Source organism: Phalaenopsis equestris, unplaced genomic scaffold (assembly GCF_001263595.1).
Source record: "Phalaenopsis equestris unplaced genomic scaffold, ASM126359v1 Scaffold223895, whole genome shotgun sequence".
Classification (NCBI taxonomy): domain Eukaryota; kingdom Viridiplantae; phylum Streptophyta; class Magnoliopsida; order Asparagales; family Orchidaceae; genus Phalaenopsis; species Phalaenopsis equestris.
Genome location: NW_018241994.1, coordinates 26,093 through 41,125, shown reverse-complemented (window position 1 = coordinate 41,125; position 15,033 = coordinate 26,093). Strand labels below are relative to the sequence as shown.

At 34.9% G+C, this 15,033-nt stretch overlaps 1 protein-coding gene across 1 annotated transcript in view; it reads right to left on the bottom strand.

The window, feature by feature from the left end:
* Positions 1-15,033, bottom strand: part of LOC110037711 (AUGMIN subunit 6) — a 62,848-nt gene that overhangs the window by 33,405 nt on the left and 14,410 nt on the right. The gene's annotated exons all lie outside the window — the stretch shown is intronic.

Genomic DNA, 15,033 nt, shown 5'->3' with positions numbered 1-15,033 from the left:
TGACAAGAACATAGGGAGGAAGCTTACACATGCATAAGAATTAAACCATGCCTTTCATTAGCCTACATTTTTAGCTAAGTACCATGGAATATTTAAAACAGGCCTAATAGCATGTATTTGAACTGAAGTAAGCTAAAATCTAACAGATAGCCATGATTCCAGCATTAAATGTCATCAGGAACAAAATAAATCCCCCCCCCCCACATGCATGCATTCTGCATGTATTCCCCTATTTTAACGCCTCCAGCATGTGTCGAGCAGGGAAGAGGAGCAAGAGAGAGGAAACATACCTTGCTCGGGCTTCTGTAATCAAAAAAAGAAAGCCAAGATACTCCTAAACCTCAAGCTCACAAGCAAAGCCACAGTACTCCCAAACTTCAAGCTCACAAGCACCTAGCCGAGAAGAATTTTTTTCATAATCTCCCCAGGCCTCAAGCTTTGTAACCTCACAGAGAACTCCCCCCAACTAGTTTTATCGATGCCAGCCAGAGAAAGAGCTTGCAGGACTTCTCTTGACAAAGCACGACACCCAGCCGAAACAAAAGAAGAAAGATCGGGAAGGAGGAGAAATTTCCCCATTCGTGACCCAGGGAACACACACACCCCGTCAACCTACCCTAAATGAGCTTCCGCGCAGCAAGACGAAGCAGAAAACTTCGAAAAGAGGAGATGTCGGGCAGAGGATGTCAAGAGGAGAAGAGTCAACTCCTCGTCACATGAGGAGGAGAAAACAAGCCAGGAGACGCGCGGTTAAGGCTCAATCCAAGCACAGGCACAAAGAAAGGGAGATGGCGAACCCACGAGAGGAGCCAGAGCATCATACATGGGACGAAACCAGAGGGGTCCCGATTTTGGGGAGTTTAAAAGCTCATGCCCCCCTTCCCCCTTTTAACATATCTTATATTATATTCCAAAAAAATAATAATATAATATAAAGTATGAAATCCCCAATATGCGCACGATGCGACATATCAAAATGGGTGTCCCCTCTAGCTAGATTCAACATTCCGGACATGCCGGAACAATCTGTTTCGCCATCCGGGTCGTCCGAATGACCTCATTGACAACCAGGTCGAAAACACCTCAAATTCAAATTCCTTTAAAATAATTTCTTGTGATTGATCGTAGAGCCTCCTACGGGTGCAGGTGACGTGAATCTCGATAATTGTGTGCATCGTTGTAAACACTGTGGTATCCGTGCATCCTGTAAGCCCGCGGAGATCGCAATGGGTTTTCCTAGGGTTTCAGATCCTAAGAATACTTGACTCGAGTTTCGTCGCACTGATTTTAATCGACTCAACAAATCGTTGAGGATTTTAAAACCAGTCATATGAAACTGCGAGGAGCCAAGAAGTGCCTCGAATTTCTAATCGGTGCGGGCCCCAAGCTAGTTCTCTAAGAGAGTCGGTAGGAAAACCTAAAGGCTAGACCCTATGCTCTAAGAAGAAAAATAAGTCCGAACAATGATACACTCGGCACATCTCGTCTCAATTACAACCCTACTTATATGGCATCAAAATAATATTAAGAAATAATGTTGTTTGTTTGTTGAATTTTTTTGCATGCATATGTAAGGTGGTATGTATGTAAAAATGAAAGTATATTTGTTAAATATAAGCATACACAAAAATTTTATACACTTCACTGAATCTCACATATGTACATATCTAACACTTAAATATCATGCATATCACTTGAGTCTTGTATGTCGCTTCGAAAATATCATTTGCATCTTATAAAAAATACCACTATCTTGATTTTTAAATAGAGAAACACGCTTCTTCATGCATAGGTAAAGAAAAATATACGCAAAAATTGTGTTTAAGTTTTATATATGTAAATATACAAAAGTGGCGTATATAAATATTTGTTTAGGTGCTAAACATAAGAATAAAAAACTTGCTTGTCAAGCATCTAAGATTTTCAGGTGTTATGCATGTAAATACATACGAATTGCAAGGCGTGCATATAAGATATCCAATTTTTTTTTAATTGTTTTGGAGGACAACAAGAAAAGGGTTGAGTTTATGCAATGCATGGGTTAAATGGTAGATATATTTGAAAATGATTTAAATATAATATAGAGGTTGTTTGACAGTTGAAATATCAACAAGCTTTAATGAATTTTGAGGGCTTCTTGGGTGCTAAACTTGAGCAAAGTTTGAATGAGTTTTCGGGTTATTTTGTAAAAGAATTGAGTAGAACTTGGATGCTATTTTTTGAGCTGATTTTGTGCAAGTTTTGAGCAGATTTTATGTCAAATTCAAAGGTTGTTTTGAGGGCTTGTACCTATTTCAAATGGTGAAAGACAATTTTGTGCAAATTTCGAAGAAATTTTGAACAGGTTTTAGGAGACACATCAAGAGGGTTTAAATAAATTAAATATCACACGATCGATGTGAAAGAATTCTCCAATATTCATGAAGTTAAATGGAGTTATAAGACCACATGCAAGCAAAACATAAAATATATATGAGATGCATCACATTTCACATGAGCAATTCATTTGGACATATTTATCACTTGCATCCTACTACAAGTGATAAGAAATGAATTGATAAATTTATCAAAAAGGGGAAATATATCTTTGTGAGAATTATCTTGGTCGGCCTACTTCGTTTGTTTGATTCTTCTTTACATTGCATCAAAAGGAATTGAGAAGGATTAGAGCAATCTTCATGGGGATTTCGGCTCCTTGCTTGTTCAAAGAAGCAAGAGAGAAAGAATGCTTAGGTTTTGCTAACCTCGCAAACATGAGAGAGAGAACCTTGTGATTCCTCATGGGTAAGGCTCGGTTCTCCTAGCTTTAAATTGAAGAGTAGAGTAAGTTCTTTGGTTTCTCTCAGTAGCTCCAGTGAATGGAAAAGAGGTGAAGGTTGCCGATTCATGTAATGCAGGAGAGCAAAGACCTTTGGCTGGGAGGAGTTTCCTTTCGATTGAGAGGAAAAGGGGGAGGAGAGGCTCGATGCTTTTCCTTCAACTAGGGAATAAAAAATTTCAGCAAGATAGTGGTTTACACTTCGAAGAAATCTTGGACAACCTTTAGAGAATTCATCAGGAGGGTTTGAATAAATTAAACATCATACGATAGATGTGAAAAAATTCTCCAATATCCATGAAGTTAAATGGAGCTATAAGCCCACATCAAAACATCTTCACGTGAATACAAGTGATTGCAATTACCAAAGAAAATACATATGAGATGCATCACATTTCACATGAGCAATTCATTTGGACATATTTATCACTTGCATCCTAATACCTATGAAAAGAAATGAATTGATAAATTTATCAGCAAGGGGGGAATATATCTTTGCGAGAATAATCCAGGTCGGCCTACTAAGCTTGTTTTACTCTTCTTCACATTGCATCAAAAGGATTTGAGAAGGATTAGAGCAGCCTTCACAGGAATTTCAGCTCATTGCTTGTCCATGTAAACAAAAGAGAAAGAACGCTTCGGTTTGCTGACCTCGCAAACATGGGAGGGAGAGCCTTGCAATTCCTCGTGGGCTTGATTCTCCTAGCTTCTTATTGAAGAGTGGAGTGAGTTTCTCAATTTCTCTCAGTAGCTCCAGTAGATGGAAGGGAGGTGAAGGTTGTCGGCTCATTCAATGGAGGAGAGCAGAGAGCTTTGGATGGGAAAAGTTTCCTTTCGATTGGGAGGAAATACTTCAATTGCAAGGGGGAAGAGAGGCTCGATACTTTTCTTTCGGCTAGGGAACGAAAAATAGGACCCCCAACCCCCCCCTACACCGAAGTCATTATATGAGAGCTCTTATATGATCTTCCTTGGCTATATTAAGCCCTCCACCTTTTGATCGAGATCAAGTGGAGGGAATTAAAAGGGGCTTAGGGCATGGAGTTTTGGCTTGGATGGGTTTAGATTTTGGATTACGCACATATGCATTTACATGTCTATAATTTACAAATTTAAATTATTACACTTACCTTTCTAGGTTCCATGGATGGCGAAAGTAGCATATATGTAAAAAAGAGGATTTTTAGGTGTTAGATATGTAAATATAGAGGAACTAAGTGGTACAAATGTAAATCTTCCTCTTTTCTCGTTTTGTTTACTTCTAAATTAATGTGTTTTAGGCTTGATCTTAATTTTAATTTCAATCTTGTTTAATTTGCATTTTGTTTTAATTTATATTTATGATTAGATTAGATTTTAGTTTATTTAAATTTAATTTTAGTTTATTTAAATTTAAATTGATTTAATTAATTTAATTTGAATTAAGAATTTGTTAGTTTAAATTTTAAGGGGTACTTGCATATACTATGGGAAAGTGGTAGTTATGTAAATTTTTCTTAATTCGTGAATTGTTAATTATGATTTCACACCTAACTTTAAATTTAATTTGTTTTTATATTTTAATTATCTTTGTTTGTTTCGCTTAACTTAATTTTAGATTCGATTTTAATTAAATTAAGATTTAATTTAAATGTAAGTTTAATTTAATTGTTGGTATAACTTTATGTTAAGATTTGTAATTTTAGGTTAATTTAAATTTGTGTTTTGCATAAATTTAATTGTGTTCTAATTTAGAAATTGATTCAAGTTATAAGATTTTAAATTAATTTTCTTTTAATATTGATATATTAGTTGTTTTATTATAATTATTATTATTATTATTCTCCAAAGCATTATGGCCCGAATGCACCGCCAGATGAAGTCTGATTTCGACACGAACGAGCTCATTTGAACAGTGTCCATGATCTGGACACACGATCCGTTTCATGGAATGACTCTTTGAAGAAAACATTTTACGTGAGAAATTTCATGCATGAAAACTTGACGCGCACAAATCCAAATAAAAAAGGGTGTCAAAACACCTTGTATTATGCTCCTTCAATCATAATGATGAGTCCATTGTAGCTTAAGAAATTGAATTTTGAGCACTATAGTGAGTTGGAGAAACCATAATACATTTGGTTTATTTTATGTTAAATTTAATTTATTTAATTTTAACCTTTAATTTAGGTTTGTTTAATTAGATTTAAGTTTTAATTGTATTTCAGTTTAGCTTTAATCTAAGTCAAACCCAAATCCATCCAAGTTAATCCAAGCCCTCAGCCAGGCAATGATCAACCACCGAAGAACACTAGAAACGAAACCTAAGCCTACATGGGGAAAGTTGTGAGAAAAAGTGTAGATAAAAAACAAGGTCAACAATAACTCATGGTCGAAGTCACCTCTTCTCTTATCATGTTGAAGCTCCCTCCAACATTCATCAAAGTTGAGGGTCAAAGGTGCATCAAACATTCATCCAAGCCCAGCATCGACAATTCCCTCTTTATTCATCGAAGTCCTGTTCAAGTTCCATATTGCATTCCTCAAAGTCAAGTATTGGAGTTCCCTTTTGTTCATAGAAGTTGAACATGCCTCCACTAAAGCACAAGCCGCAAGTTTTTTTGACACAACCCGACAGGAGTCGAACTTATTCGTTGAAGCTAATCCAAATACCTTATGTTGAAGCCGAAGACGAAGCCAAACCCCGTGATGTTTGTGCTAATGTTACTATTCGTCAAAGCTAAGTGAAGTCAAGCCATCCTAGCTCTTTAAGTGATTTATATTTTTTTGTTATTTTTAATGAGTGAATAGTCATAAATGAATACTAACAACATAATTTAATTAGATTTTAACTTAATTAAATGAAAAAAAATGTAATTGTAAGAGGTTTTAAATGTTAGTAGATAAGTTGGCAAAACTATTTTAAAACATATAATATATTTAATTTTAAAATAACTAATTATGTAATCATGATCCTTCAAAATACAAGTTAAATTTTCTTCTTGCATATTTTATTTTGTAATGTCTCTAGTAGAGAATATTGAAAAAATATATATATTTTTATATTAATAACTTATTAAGTTAAAAAATTTGTCCATAACATGTTGTGTCCTATTTTTTTCAATTATGTTGCGATGTCGTATCATGTCATGCTGTATCGTGTCATTGTGTCCATCTCCATGTTAAAAAGAGTGTTGAAGACATCAAAGAGAAATTTGGGGGCAATCGCAAGGGCACATTGACAATAGTTAACCATCTTTTGCCTAATTTTGAACCATAATAAATGGCTTGTCTAATATCACAATTAGGACATAGTTTTGATTGAAAAACATCACATGTAAGTTTTTTCCCAAGAGACATAAAGAATGATAGGTCCAGAACGTTTAATTGAGAGAATAAGAGATAGTATTGTGTTAAATTTATTTCATGATAAAGTAAATAAAAGAAATTACATAATAGAAAAAAAATAAAGAGGAACTAAGGAAAATAAATTACATAGAAGAAGCAAGCAAAAATTTATCGTAAATTAAAAAAATTTGTTCTGAATAAAAAATCAAAATTTATAATAATTCAATGTACAAACATACGTCTACTATTCATACAATAAATTACAATCGAGAGACCATACAATTCATAATAAGTTAAAAAATTTATTATGATAAGATTTCTATCACATCAAAAAATAAATTACAATCGAGAGACCATACAATTCATAATAAGATTTCCCGTAAGCATATAGAATGAACAAAAAAAGATAGAGATTACATACAAGAGAAAAAAAAAGAAAAAACTTCAACAATTACATTAGATGGGAGAAATAAAAAAGTAGGGGCAACACTAAGAGTATAGGCTTGGGCGGTTGCAACTTTTTTTAAATGTTATTATAAAGTAGTGGTGATGAAAATACATTTTAGAAAGCTACAATTGAAATTATAATTTTTTTTGTTTTTTTGAAAACATCTGACAATAGCTTCCTTCTAGCCACCACACTTTAAGAGATTTGATTACAAAAAAGTTATTTCTCAATGCAAAAATTTCTAAAAAATAGTATAAAAGTAATTCTTCAAAAAAAATTGTGATGGTGGTTTGAAGCCTAACACAAGCAAAAAAATGTCCCAAACAAATCCTAAGTCTTCCAAAAGAAATGTGACGGAGAATATCGTTATAGGCTTACCAACCTAGGAGGAGATAATGCATGCTCACAAAGAAGGGGAGAAACATCAAATGACACCATAAGACAACAACTGCTTAGGCATTTGGGAATTTTTCTCATGAGATGATAGGCTATAATCAAACATGTTTGAATGACCAAATGTTGTGGCTTTTATAGGCGAATTAAATGCTTTGATTCATAATTTTGATGATGGCATCTAAACGATGCCAACACCTCAACAATGCAAGGGGTGAGGCAATGTCATTTACATATATGACAAAGCACAAACATAGAATTTTAGATTGGTGGAAATGATAACTTATTGTAATATAATTGGTTAGTAATCATGGGCTCACTAATAAAAATAGGCAAAGGTGTGTTGCATTGAATGTCTTTCACAGTTAGCTAAATATGCCCAATATAAAAGAATATTACCACAAATGCCTACTAGGACTTGAGTGAGGCAGGCTAAGAAAGACCGGGGATTCCAAAAAGTACTTTGGGTAAGGAAAAAAAAAATGCTAAGCAATGGAGATTGACGAATCACGTAAAAATGCTTCCAAAGAAAAATTCCAAAGACGGCAACCCGAGAAAGACCTCCAAGAAGAGCTGCTATGACAAGTCTCTTGAACAGTGTTCACGCTAACACACACTCATGCAAGTGATTGTTCATCTCATGTTATTACTACCACAGACACATGGCCAATATAGATTACATCATTCTCAAAAATCCTCATAATCTTTCAATTTTACATTATCCTCTCATTTTGAGGTGTTATAACTGTAACACACTGTCAAAATGAAATTTTCAACTTCAAGTTCCTAATCTTCGAACTACCAAAGAACACTTTCACTTTACCAAAAAACATGAAGCACTTAAAGCAAAACCTCTTCAACTAGCCACGAGTCAAGAAAAACTTTGAGCAGTGCGAACGAGGATACTACTGCAGTGACAGCTGCGATGCTCCCAGTACAAAAACCAAATGTCAAGTTGATTAGGTCGCAATAAAAGCAGGATATGACGGAGGCCCAAAAATTTAGCATGAGGAAGAAACCATACCAATTGATGGATTCATTTATATAGAGAACATCAACACAGCATGACAACCCAATACAAATCCGACCAAAAACAATTTGAATTCGGGTCAGATTTGGGTAAAAATTCTGAACTTTTAATTTTCAGGTCGATTTAAAGTTGAACCACCAAGCTGTATAAATTTTTTATATCTAAATTCATCACTATGAGTTCACATTTATCATTTAATAAGATAATTTCATCAAACATTTATTTAACCTACATGAGTATTAGTATTATTATTTTTATTTATATTGTTATAAATATAATAAACAGGTCATTCGAGCTGGGTTCATGTTAGTTGTGTTATAGATGAGTCAAGTTCAGGTTAGGCTTTCCAACCCATTTAATAAACAGGTCAGGTTCGAGTCATGTTAATTCAGTTGGGGTCAAATTTGGGTCTAATCACCCCAAGTTCCAATAGTACAACAATATGAATACAAAAAAAAGGTATAACTTATGCCATGAAGAACTCGGGAGAGAAAATTGGAGAAGTTTGAGAAATCCGAGTTTGTCATTAAATGAGTTTGAATAGATTGTGGAGATAGATCATGAATGACGTTCTAGTGAGAAATTTGGCAATAAAAAGTCTTCGTTTTAGTTTTGTCAATTAGTTAAATTTGTGGTAAAATGGAGATTTGAATAAGTTCATTCAATTTTTCTTTCAAGATGTTCTAATAATCCTGAAAAAATTTATTACTCTCTTGTGAAAAAAAAAGTTTGGAATAAAGAGTGTGTGCCCGAGAGATTTTCCTGAAAATGTATAGAACATAAAAATTACAAATTGATTTGGCAATCCCTTGAAACATGACGATGAAAGGCTATTTAGCATCCATCTGAGAATATTACAATCAAAAGTTTCATTTGATGTATTTGAAAATGCCTGTCAATTTGAGAGGCAAGGAGTCGAAATGATTGAGTATCTTGCAAGATCCCATGATGAAGTGAAAAGCCCTAAACCACATAAGGTAGTTGGTACCGTTGAGTTCAATAGATGGATCCATTATGAACGTACCTTCATCTGAAACAGTCAATAAAGAAGGCCACATATAAACACCATCTAGAATATAGAAAAGCAAGTAGACTAGTTCAAGTAATCATAGATTTATCAGAAAATGTCAATCCATAAAAATAACTACGGGGGAGAGACAAGCATAGGCGCACCTAAAATTTTAGGCAAAAGCGCAGCAAGAGAAGCAGTTTTGGGTGGTGTGGACAAGCACGATAGAGTGGATACTAGTGAAAGGGATCATGTAGATGCTGAAGTTGGCGAAGAAGTGAAGTAAGCAAGCAAAGCACTTGTTTTGAAAAGGAAAGGGTTTCAAAGAAGTGACGTAGGGCTATTCACTAGCGCAACTTATTATAATAAAGAAATGTATGCAATATCCTGGGAATTAACTACATAACCGTAAACCACTCACTAAATATAATTACTTCCCGGGATATTTCCTAATACTAATAATCTTCTTGGTTGGTATAAAATTACCCTAGTCATAATAGGTCGCGACTTCGGTCATTTAGGCGGCAGAGGCGGAGCGAAAGCGGGTCGCGGCATTACTATCGCGTCTCCCACTTTCGACCGAAATTTTTACCCTTTTCCTCGCATCTACCCTCGGTGATTCCACGCTGCTTCCGCGCGTCTACCCGTCCACCCTAAGTGATTCCCCGTTGCTTCCCTCGCGTCCCCTTATCCTTTCTCCTCTTTCGTTGTCCCTGGACCGACATACCTAAGGTAAGAAGAGCCATTTTCTTCTTCTATTTGCCGATCTGAGGAAGGATGTGCGTTTTGCGGCTCCTGATTATTTCTCCTTCTCATCTCTTTTCTGTTTCTGTCATTTTTCTTTTCTCCTCCTTTCCTGTGGTGGATCTGTAGCTTATTAACGAAGTATGGCTTTAGGTAGATCTTTTGGCACACGAGAAATTACTTCATTTTATTCTTACCTGAATAGAACCCTTAGATTTGGGATCAAATTGGCATTGTCCATCCAAGTTACAGATCTTGCGACCATTTAAGCATGTATTCAGTGTTACATTAGAGATTGTTTTGTGGTTGAAGATTTGCAGACGTCTGCTAATGGAAGATTGTCGTTTTTGCGGTTCCTGATGTTTTCTCCTTCTCATCTCATTCCTGTTTCTGTTATTTTTCTTATTGCGGTTTTTGCGGCTCCAGAAATATTGCTATAGATATTTTGGAACAAGAAATATTACTTCATTTTACTCTTACCCGAAATGAACATGTAGATTTGGGATCAAATTGGCATTACCAATCCAAGTTGCAGTTTTCCCCGCCGTGCCGCCGGTGGGCTGCGATAGCCCACACTCGCCCCCTAACCACCGTCGTTGTTGCCTCAATCAGCCACTATCGCCGCCCGCTGCCCATCGCACGCCGCCGACAACCTTCGTCGTCTGCTGCCTATATTTTCAGCCATCGCCGAAACCAACCACCACCATCAACTGCCTCTCGTCGTCGATCACCACCGCTGCTGCTCGGACTTTGAAATACAAGAAGAAGAAGAACAACAAAGCCTTAATCCCACTACGCGGGGTCGGCTACATGAATCCTTTTTCTCCAATGCGTCCTATTTAGTGTCATATTTTCATTTAGTTCTAATAAATTAAGATCATTTTTTATACAATAAGCCTTAGTCTTCCTAGGCCTACTTTTGCCTTTCTTAACATAAGTCGAATCTAAAACATCTACTCTCCTAATCAGATCATCAGATGGTCGACGCTTAATGTGACCGAACCATCTAAAACGACTTTCTCTAATTTTGTCCGTCACAGGAGCTACACCAACCCTATCACAGATATATTTATCTCACATTTTGAAATAAATTATTTTAAAGTTACTTAAAAAAATAAAAGTTGTTCATTTATTTTACAGTGAACTAAATAGTTTTAAAGTATTTCACATACAATACATTACTCCTGCATTACATTTATTATATACTGCATCAATTTACAGTAAACCAAACAAACTCTTAGTATTTAATTTCACATAAAATTAAAATTTTGATTTGTACTTAATTTTTCATATTAAACTAATAAACTCGTTAAAGTTTTTAATAAATATTTAATTATTTATGTAGAATTTTAAATAAATGATATTTTAAATCTAAATAAATTTACAATTGGATAGGTTATAACCTAGCATCTATATAATTTATACTGAGTAAATAGAATAAATTTTGTGTTGTATGTAACTTTTCTTACAACTAAATAATATAAATAAATATTAACAAAACTAGTTCATTGAAAAAAAAAAATTGCATTACATTTGTGTACATAATTTTAAACTATCTTTTATTTATGTGATCTCAGGATCTCATTTGATGCTTTGATTGAAGAATGTTTTTAGTTCTGCAGGTAGAATTTTTAGTTCTGTAGGCAGAATTTTTGTCTTATGACTACATTTGGACCTATAGGAGTTTCCATAGCAGATTTGTATTTTTATGTTATATTATGAAGAGCTGGTGTGGCCTTAGAATGTATGCCATCATTGCAGCACTTGGTACCATGGCATGGTCCTGTAAGCAATGGAGAAGGGTTGTGTGGATATGCTATCGGTTTTCTATTATGCCCGATAACTCTTTGCAGGCTTCAAAGGGCTGGGTGGGAGGGAGTAATGTATTTTGCATCAGGGAGAGATTAATGTATGGATCATTGTGGGAGTAATGTATTTTGCTTCTATTATGACAGATTCCTGGGATGGGATCCCTCATGGCAGCCCGTTGGTTTTCTATATATGCTGCTAGTTTTTTTTTATGCTTAGGGTAGGGAGTAATGTATGAATCAAAGCTTTGTATCTTCCTCTTTGGTGCTATAATAAAGTTGTTGGCCTCCTTTGCCGTGGATGTAGGTCATTTTGACCGAACCACGTTAAACTCCGTGTATTTTTTTTCATTTTTATGCTCCCTTAAATTTTTTGTTTTTATTGAATATGATGCAACACCAATGAATGATTCTAATGTTATAACTTCTAAATTATGTCATTGTTATGTTTCTTTTCTTTGCTATATCGTAATTTTAACATGGCTGCTAAAGAGCATGGTCACCAGCACTATGGGAAAAAGAAACCAAAATGTTGTTTTGCGACCTTTGTATAAAAGAAATACAATTGGGCAATAGACCAACAACATTTTTCAATAAAGAAGGTTGGCAGAATATCATTAAACATTTTAAAGACTCCACGGGACGGGAGTGCGACAGACTACAAATAAAAAAAAATGGAATAAAATGAAAAAAAATTGAAAATTTTGGAAGGATTTGAAACGTGGTTCAACTGGTTTGGGTTGGTATCCGATAAAGCGAACCATTGATGCCTCGGAAGAGTGGTGGGCAGAAAGGATCGCGGTTAGTAATTTTAATTTTTTTTGAAAATTTCCATAATATCTTTCTTTTTCAAGCTGTAGAATAGATTTGAGTTTTTTTTCCATGTGGTGCCCGCAGCGAAAAAATATAAAACTTGTGGAATTGCAGACAAATGGAGGAAATGCTTGTTGGACATCCCACAAGATTTCACAACATGTTCCGCATGACACAGGAGGTTTTTACAGATCTTTTAGCAGAACTCATTGGATCTCATGGCCTCCATGGGTCTATGAGGATGACTGACCGTGAGGTCTTGGCGATTACCTTTTATATATTATCACAGAACGAGTCAATGTGTGGTGCAATGGAACGCTTCCAGCACTCATCGGAGACCATTAGTAGGTAGTTCTCAGTGGGTTTGAGTGCTTTGGTGAGCCTCGCCAAACAAGTCATAAAGCCAACGGATCCAACGTTCTCACGAACTCCTACGGAGATTCGCCACGATCGACGCTACATGTCATTCTTTAAGGTACTGATTTAATCTTATATTAGTGAAATTTAACATGAAAACATGACATTGATTAATGAATTACTAACGCTCCATGTTTAGGATTGCCATAGATGGAACACATGTTGATGCACGTGTTTCAAATGATGAGAAAGTTGCATTTATCGGACGAAGTGGAACACCAACCTAAAATGTCATGGCTGTTTGCGACTTTAATATATGTTTCACATTTATCATGCCTGGTTGGGAGGGTAGTGCACATGACAGCAGAATTTTCAAGAGTACAACACGGAATCCGCATTATAGTTTTTCCCATCCTCCTCAAGGTATGTTGCGCCACGAAAAATTTACATATTTATTGTATTTTTTTTAAATGTGAAACTGAGGTTCAACACCTTACAGGAAAGACATATTTGGTGGATGCTGGTTATCCGTTGCAGCGAGGGTATCTCAAACCATATCCTGATACTATATATCTGATTTTGAACGAGCAAGTAATGTTACACGAAACAGAAAGGAGGTGTTCAAAAAAAGACATTCCTCTTTGTGAGGCGTCATCGAGAGGACATTTGGTGTTTGGAAGAAGAAGTGGGTGATATTACGTGATATGCCTCTTTACCCATTTCCAAAATAGGTTCAGATTGTAATAACGACGATGACAATACACAATTATATTAGGCGACACCCGTCTCGATATGACGTTGATTTTCTCAATGCTGAAGCAAATCAACAGGAAATAGTTGAAGACCCATCTGAAAACCAAATTGGTAGTTTTATGTTATGAGATGAGAGTGAACAATCAACCATTTGTACTAAGGAAGGGGAAGGTGCAATTGAAATGGCGGTCATTCGAGAACAAATTACTAATGCGTTGGTTAATATATGATTGATTTGTAATTTGTTATAAAGAAAAAAGAGTCAAATTATGAGTGTTTGTTAGTAGAAGTTAATTTATGTGCGCTGGTGATGTAATAAATAACTTTATTAAGGATTAAAGCTTTTCATAAATGGTTATGGAAGTTCATTTTATGGATTACAATGTCTTATATTATTTGCATTTAGCTGGAAGCTGTTTAGATTACAATGGCCTATATGATGTTAAAAAAGTGTCATCCAAGAAAATATGTAAGTTTTGGTGTCTAATATGTTGAGACAATAATTATGTGGTATTTATGTAAATGCCCTAAGTTATATCAACTTTTGAAGAATTCAAAATAGAGAATTAATTTTATGCTTCTAAAATATATGTTTCTAAATTTTTATATGTATAGGTGAATTTCTATATGTATACATTGATATATAGATAAAGATAAATTTTAAACCTATATGTTTTCAAAATTACAAAATATTTTTTAAAAATTTTCTATAAAAAGAATATTAAAACCGATATATTTCATTTAATTAATCAAGAAATAATATTTTTCTGAATTTTATGTATATTACACTCATATTTATACAAATAAATCAAAAGCTAAAAATAGTTTTAACAAACAGGGGTAGTCTGGTCATTTTTACATGAAATAGCTGGCCTAAAACATTTTTCCCGCAGTTGCACCAAACAGACAGTCAGCTTCCCCGCAGCTGCTTCCCCACAGCTGCTTCCTGGGGCAGCGCAGCTGTAGCTGAAAAGCTGAGAATCTGCAGCTGCGCCAAACAGACCCTACATAACCGTAAACCACTCACTAAATATAATTACTTCCCAGGATATTTCCTAATACTAATAATCTTCTTGGTTAGTATATAATTACCCTAGTCAAAATAGGTTTGAGGTTGAGGGAATAAGTAGGGCCTAACTAGAACTTCTTGGATACTATCACTCCACCCAAAAATTTTTTATACCATTTAATCATAAAAATAATGAGTAAATGGAGCTTGTTTACGTAGAACAAATTTTACAACCTTCAAAATGGCTCCTTCAGTAAAGCCAAATTAAGTTGCAATTCCTAAAGGAAAAAAAAACAAATTCTTTATTGATTATCATATGAAGGGAACTAAGAAAGTCTACATGGAAAAAGATTCTAAGGTGCCGTGACCTTAAACATCAAGAGGAGACCCATCTCAGCAGCAAACACAAGAACATAGTATGTTTTTGCACCACAATTTACGTAGAACAAATTGTACAACCTTCAAAATGGCTCCTTCAGTAAAGCCAAATTAAGTTGCAATTCCTAAAGGAAAAAAAAAAAATT